An 8,116-nucleotide genomic window follows, 5' to 3' on the forward strand; every position below is an offset into this window, starting at 1 on the left:
GCTGGTCAGTTGTATCGAAGTTGTGACAATTATGAATTAAGATCAAAGCACCAAGCTTTGGAGCCATTACCAGGGATTGTTTGAGCCTGGACATCACAATTTCGTGCACCAATACCCCTACCTGTACCTTGGCCCCATTACAACCTTGAAAAGACCTCATGATGTTTGCATTGGTATATTAACTGTTGTTGATTGGTTAGGAGAAGAACAAAAGTTAGAAAGCATGATTTGAGAAGGATAGAGTGATTACCCTATACACTAGAGATTAGAGCGTACATACATTATCAGTGAGGGTTCAATGCTTGAATTTTCATGTTCCCGGCTTTCAAGAGTGTTATGAAAAGGTGTGAAGAGGAGAAAAGAAGAGGTGGGGTAGGTGGGGATCCTGTGGGGTCCACAGATCCTGAGGTGTCAAGGAATTCAAGTCCCTGCACCATTCTGGCATTTAAACGCCCATTGTGTGCCAAATCTGGCATTTAACGCCAGCTCTGCTACCTTTCCTGGTGTTAAACGCCAGCCTGCTGCCCTTTTTTGGCGTTTAACGCCATCCAGACACCCTTTTCTGGTGTTAAACGCCCAGAATGCTACCCATTCTGGCATTTAACACCCAGAATGCTGCAAGACTGGGCGTTAAACGTCCATTTTGCTATCCTTACTGGCATTTAAATGCCAGTAAGCCTGTCCTCCAGGGTGTTCTATTTTTGATGCTGTTTTTGATTTCGCTTTAATTTTGTAGTTGTTTTTGTGACTTCACATGATCATCAACCTAAAGAAAACATAAAATAACAATGGAAAACAAATAAATATAATTAAATAACATTGGGTTGCCTCCCAATAAGCACTTCTTTAATGTCAATAGCTTGACAGTGAGCTCTTAGAGAGCTTCACAGAGACTTAGAGCTTAATGGTGTTGGCTTCCCAACACCAAACTTAGAAGTTGAGTGTGGGGGCTCTGTTTGACTCTGTATTGAGAGAAGCTTTTCATGCTTCCTCTCCATGGTTACAGAAGAAGATCCTTGAGCCTTAAACACAAGGTAGTCCTCATTCAATTGAAGGACTAACTCTCCTCTGTCCACATCAATCACAGCTCTTGATGTGGCTAGGAAGGGTCTTCCAAGGATAATGGAATCATCCTCTTCCTTTCCAGTGTCTAGGATTATGAAATCAGTAGGGATGTGCAGGCCTTCAACCTTTACTAAGACATCCTCTACAAGTCCATAAGCCTGTTTCCTTGAATTGTCTGCCATCTCTAGTGAGATTCTTGTAGCTTGCACCTCAAAGATCCCTAGTTTCTCTATTACAGAGAGGGGCATGAGGTTTATCCCTGACCCCAGGTCACACAGAGCCTTCTCAAAGGTTATGGTGCCTATGGTACAAGGTATTAAGAACTTTCCCGGATCCTGTTTCTTCTGAGGTAATTTTAGTTGAACCAGATCATTCAGTTCATTGATGAACAATGGAGGTTCATCCTCCCAAGTCTCATTACCAAATAACTTGGCATTCAGCTTCATGATTGCTCCTAGATACTGAGCAACTTTCTCTTCAATAATATCTTCATCCTCTTTAGAGGAAGAATACTCATCAGAGCTCATGAATGGCAATAGTATGTTCAGTGGAATCTCTATGGTCTCTATATGAGCCTCAGATTCCTTTGGTTCCTCATTAGGGAACTCCTTGGAGGCCAGTGGACGTCCATTGAGGTCTTCCTCACTGGAAATCACTGCCTTTCCCTCCTCTACAGGTTCGGCCATGTTGGACGTGTAGATGGCCTTGCACTCTCTCTTTGGATTCTCTTCTGTATTGCTTGGGAGAGTACTAAGAGGGAGTTCAGTAACTCTTTTACTCAGCTGACCCACTTGTACCTCTAAATTTCTAATGGAGGACCTTGCTTCAGTCATGAAACTGAGAGTGGTCTTAGATAGATCAGAGACTACAGTTGCTAAGTCAGAGTGGCTCTGCTTAGAATTCTCTGTCTGTTACTGAGAAGATGATGGAAAAGGTTTGCTATTGCTAAACCTATTTCTTCCACCATTATTATTATTGAAGCCTTGATTAGGCTTCTGTTGATCCTTCCATGACAAATTAGGACGATTCCTCCATGAAGGATTGTAAGTGTTACCATAGGAATCTCCCATGTAATTCACTTCTTCCATTCTAGGATTCTCAGGGTCATAGGCTTCTCCTTCAGAGGAGGCTTCCTTAGTATTACTGGATGCAGCTTGCATTCCAGTCAGACTCTGAGATATCATATTGACTTACTGAGTCAATATTTTATTCTAAGCCAATATGGCATTCAGAGTATCAATCTCAAGAACTCATTTCTTCTGAATTGTCCCATTATTCACAAGATTCCTTTCAGAAGTGTACATGAACTGGTTATATGCAACCATTTCAATGAGTTCCTGGGCTTCTTCAGGCATCTTCTTCAGATGAAGAGATCCACCAGTAGAGTTGTCCAATGACATCTTGGACAATTCAGATAGACCATCATAGAATATACATAAGATGCTCCATTCTAAAAGCATGCCAGAAGGGCACATTCTGATCAATTGCTTGTATCATTTCCAAGCTTCATAGAGGGATTCTTCTTCCTTCTGTCTGAAGTTTTGGACTTCCACTCTAAGCTTACTCAACTTTTGAGGTGGAAAGAATTTGGCCAAGAAAGCATTGGCCAACTTTTTCCAAGAGTTCAGGCTTTCTTTAGGTTGTGAATCCAACCATGTCCTAGCTCTCTCTCTTACAGCAAAAGAAAAAAGCATAAGTCTGTAGACCTCAGGATTAACCCCATTGGTCTTCACAGTGTCACAGATTTGCAAGAATTCAGCTAAAAACTGATGAGGATCTTCCAATGGAAGTCCATGAAACTTGCATTTCTGCTGCATTAAAGAAACTAATTGAGGCTTAAGCTCAAAGTTATATGCTCCAATTGCAGGAATTGAGATGCTTCTTCCACAGAAGTCAGAGGAGGGTGCAATAAAGTCACCAAGCATCTTCCTTGCATCTCCACCATTGTTGTTATTTTCGGCTGCCATAACTTCTTCTTTTTCGAAAATTTATGTTAAGTCCTCTCCAGAGTGTTGTGCTTTAGCTTTTCTTAGCTTCCTCTTTAGAGTCCTTTCATGTTCAGGATCAGCTTCAACAAGAATATTCTTATCCTTGTTCCTGCTCATATGAAAAAGAAGAGAACAAAGAAAGAAGAGGAATCCTCTATGTCACAATATAGAGATTCCTTTATGTGAGTAGAAGAAGAGAAGAATAGAAGAATGATGTAGAGAGAAGAGATGGAGAATTCGAACACAGAGGGGAGAGAGGGTTCGAATTATAAGAAGAAGAGAAGTGTTAGTAAATAAATAAAATAAATAGAAAGGGATGAGAGAGAGAGTTTTCGAAAATAATTAAAAAGAAAAGAAAAATATTTTTATTTTTATTTTAATTATTAGTTAGAATTCAAAAATTAAGAAGAGAAATAAAATTAAATTAAAATTTAAAATAATTAGTTAATTAAAAAAGAATTTTGAAAAAGTGGTGAGGAGTTTTCAAAAATTAGAGAGAGAAAAGTAGTTAGGTGGTTTTGAAAAAGATAAGAATTAGTAAACTTTTAAAATCAAACAAAAAGTCAAGTAGTTAATTGAAAAAGATTTGAAAATCAATTTTGAAAAGATAGGAAGTTAGAAAAAGATTTTGAAATCAAATTTTGAAAAAGATTTGAAAAGGAAATTAAAAAGATTTAATTTTTGAAATTAAAGTTGATTACTTGACTAATAAGAAACTAAAAGATATGATTCTAGAATTTAAAGATTGAACCTTTCTTAATAGGCAAGTATCAACTTGAAAATTTTTGAATCTAAACATTAATTTTTAGCATTAATTATGAAATAAAAATAAGAGAAAGATTTTGAAAATCAAATTTTTAAAGTTTTCGAAAATATATAAAAAAAATAAAAAAGATTTGATTTTTGAAAAAGTTTTGAAAAGATAGGATTTTTAAATTGAAAATTTGACTTGACTCATAAGAAACAACTAAATTTTAAAAATTTTTGACTAAGTCAATCCAAAATTTCAAAATTTATGAGTGAAATAAGGGAAAGATATATTTTTTATTTTTCTGAATTTTTATGAGGAGAGAGAAAAACACAAAAATGACACAAGACATAAAAATTATGAATCAAAATAAGAAAAATATGCAAGAACACTTTGAATGTTAAGATGAACATCAAGAACACTTTGAAGATCAAGATGAACACCAAGAACTTATTTTTGAAAATTTTTAAGAAAAGAAAGACATGCAAGACACCAAACTTAGAAATTTTTAATGTTGAGACACTAACAAATTGAAAATGCATATGAAAAACAACAACAAACACAAAACAAGAAAATCACAATATTAAACAAAGACAATCATCAAGAACAACTTGAAGATCATGAAGAACACCATGCATGAATTTTCGAAAATTTTAAGAAAAATTAAAAAGATGCAATTGACACCAAACTTAAAATTTGACACTAGACTCAAACAAAAAACACAAAATATTTTTGGTTTTTATGATTTTATTAATTTTTTGGTATTTTTCGAAAATTAATTAGGAAAAAAAAATAAAGTGATACAAAATTTTTAATAAGAATTCCAAAAATCATGCAATGTTAGTCTAAAGTTTCGGTCCAAAAGAATTAGACATGGCCAATGGCCAGCCAAGCTTTAAGTGAAAGCTTCGGTCCAAAAGAATTAGACATGGCCAAATAGCCAGCCAAGCTTTAGCATAAAACATACAAGCATGTCAATGAGAAGTGGAAGCCTCAGTCCAAAAGAATTAGACATGGCTAAACAGCCAGCCAGGCTTCAACATATCTTATGAAACTCTAGAATTCGTTCTTAAAAATTCTGAAGAACATTTTTTTTTGAAAACATTTAAAAATTTTTTTTGAGTTTTTTGAAATATAAAAATAAGAAGCTTAAAAATAAAATAAAATTACCTAATCTAAGCAACAAGATGAACCGTCAGTTGTCCAAACTCGAACAATCCCCGGCAACAGTGCCAAAAACTTGGTGCACGAAATTGTGATTCACACTTTTCACAACTCCGATGCAACTAACCAGCAAGTGCACTGGGTCGTCCAAGTAATAAACCTTATGTGAGTAAAGGTCGATCTCACGGAGATTGTCGGCTTGAAGCAAGCTATGGTCATCCTTGTAAATCTCAGTTAGGCGGATTAAATTGGTTATGAGATTTTGATAATTAAAATATAAATAAAACATAAAATAAAATAAAGTTACTTATGTAATTCACTGGTGGGAATTTCAGATAAGCGTATGGAGATGCTTTGTTACTTCTAAACCTCTGCTTTCCTATTGCCTTCTTCCAACCATGCGTTACCTCCTTCCATGGCAAGCTGTATGATCCTCTTGGATGAAAACAAATCCATGTACGATCTCTGTACGGCTAATCAACTATCGGATTTCTCGTCTCGGATGAAAAATACCATGTACAGCTACCGCACGGCTAATCATATGTCGGTTCTCGCTAGCGTCGGAATAGGACCATTGTCCTTTTGCACACTGTTACTGCACCCAACATTCGCAAGTTTGAAGCTCGTCACAGTCATCCCTTCCCAGATCTTACTCAGAATACCATAGACAAGGTTTAGACTTTTCGGATCTCAGGAATGCTGCCAATGGTTCTAGCCTATACCACGAAGGTTCTAATATCAAATTCAGATGCTCTGTTGTCAGGAGAAACGATGTGAATCGTTGATTAGAGACCCAAGAGAATATACTCCGGCTGTCGTCCAATGACTACGTTGAACATCATGTAGACCGCTTGTGGTTGTCAGGCACGCGAATCTTGGCTAAGCGAGTAACGAAGATAGTGGGTGATTGTCACGGGTCACCCCTTCATTCTGACTTAACTGAATTAAGAACAAGAGTATATCTTGGAGAAGAAGTAGGCATGAATTGAAGGAAAAACAATAGTACTTGCATTAATTCATGAAGAATAGCAGAGCTCTACACCTTAATCTATGGGGTGTAGAAACTCCACCGTAGAAAATACATAAGTGAAAGAGGTCTAGGCATGGCCGTGAGGCCAGCCTCCAAATGTGTACAATAGTCTATATGGTTCTCAAGATCAAAAGTGATCCCAAGATAGATAAATAAGTCTCTAAAAGTAGTTTTTATACTAAACTAGTTACTAGGGTTTACTGAAACTGAGTAACTAAATGCAGATAGTGCAGAAATCCACTTTCGGGGCCCACTTGGTGTGTGCTTGGGCTGAGAATTGAAGCTTTTTCGTGCTTAGACTGTTTCTGGAGTTAAACACCGGCTTTGGTGCCAGTTTGGGCGTTTTACGCCAGAATTTTTAGGCTGACTTTGAACGCCAGTTTGGGCCATCAAATCTGGGGCAAAGTATGGACTATTATATATTGTTGAAAATTTTAGGATGTCTACTTTCTAACGCAATTGAGAGCACACCAATTGGGTTTCTGTAACTCCAGAAAATCCACTTCGAGTGCAGGGAGGTCAGAATCCAACAGCATCTGCAGTCCTTTTTCAGCCTCTGAATAAGATTTCGCTCAGGTCCCTCAATTTCAGCCAGAAAATACCTAAAATTATAGAAAAACACACAAACTCATAGTAAAGTCCAGAAATGTGATTTTTGAATAAAAACTAATAAAAACATGATAAAAATTAACTAAAACATACTAAAAACTATGTAAAAACAATGCCAAAAAGGGTATAAATTATCCGCTCATCACTCAGCTTTGGCGCGATAGTCAAGGAACCATCTCTAATGCTCTCAATCAATACCTGGCAGACGATGCTCAATATTTTGTTCAGTCGTGAATGTTGGCTCGTAAAAAATATTATACAACCTCAACCTTGTTTTCTTCCAAGACTTCCCTATGCTTTTCAAAATATTTTTCTTGATAGTTCCTTCGTTATCTTCATCAAAGTAGAAAATTTGCTACAAAGATAATACAATTTGTCAATTATTGTAAAAATAAGCAGATTTAATTCAAAGGGGATATAAAATTTTACCTTGACATATTCGTTATAAACCTTGTTTTTAGTGATAATCTTACGCCAACTTTCCTCAAAGATATAAAATTTTTCATAGTCAGATCCCAGCAGACCAAGCACGCCACTCAACAGTCCAGCTTCGTCTCCAATTGGTTGCTTTGCGTTGTTGAACTTGAGCACGATCCTTCTACCGTTAGGCCGTTCCATAGCCTCCCTCACGCTTAATTTTGCGGGCTTGATTGTGCCGTCGGCATCTATAAGCCAAATTTAATACCTTATGTGTGTCTCCGTTGTGGACATTATGCACGAAAAATAATACATAACATGGGGTCTAACTCGAATTGAAGAAAGAAAAATAATTGAATATGTTACTGATGTTCTTAATTGTCCAAAACTCTGTAGTCTTGCGTCCTTTGCGACTCTGAGCTCCGGAAGCAACAAAGGATTGGTCATCAACTTCTTGATCAAGAGAATCTACCTCATCTGCATTAGCGTCCAAGTTTTCGTGGCATGGCTCCGAGTTGTGAATGCTACTTGTGCTCATCTGTGGAGCAGGCCTTCGTTCACTGCGCGGTGGACGGTACGGGTGTGAAGTTGCTGGGACACCATCACCACTGGCCGGGAGAATTTGAGCGACATCATGGTGGGAAGCTGAAGCCGGAAGCGGAGCCGCTTGAGGATGCTGACATGCTGGTCTGAGTTTTGGTTTTTTCGTGTAACAACCTTTCCTAGCTATCTTAATGTCTGAATACCAGGAATGCAGAAAAAAATCAAGTCATTTTAGATCCAATTAAGAGTATTTTAAATAAATGAAAGAAGGACAAGTATTCACAAATTGGTCAAATACACAAATCATAATTTCTCATCCTTAGTACTAAGTCTAACCATGTTAAAAACTTTTTTCTTGGATATCAAACTCTATTTTGCAAATAATCCATGTATAGCAAGAAAGTTTATTATTATAGTTTTGGGATAATCAAATGAAACTCTTGTATATATCACAAACTAAAAATTTCTCATCATGATCTCAATAATCATAATATATTTACCTCATCCACCCAATTAAATACAAGTTCTAAATGAAAGAAGGACAAGTATTCA

General features: G+C 36.8%; 1 long non-coding RNA gene across 1 annotated transcript in view; it reads left to right on the forward strand.

The window, feature by feature from the left end:
- The window catches only part of LOC110267788, a 28,451-nt gene extending 21,654 nt beyond the window's left edge, over positions 1-6,797 (forward strand). Inside the window, exon 3 of the long non-coding RNA XR_002355700.1 lies at positions 6,755-6,797. This is a non-coding gene — a long non-coding RNA (uncharacterized LOC110267788). The remainder of the gene's footprint in view (positions 1-6,754) is intronic.

Source organism: Arachis ipaensis, chromosome B10, assembly GCF_000816755.2.
Source record: "Arachis ipaensis cultivar K30076 chromosome B10, Araip1.1, whole genome shotgun sequence".
Lineage (NCBI taxonomy): Eukaryota > Viridiplantae > Streptophyta > Magnoliopsida > Fabales > Fabaceae > Arachis > Arachis ipaensis.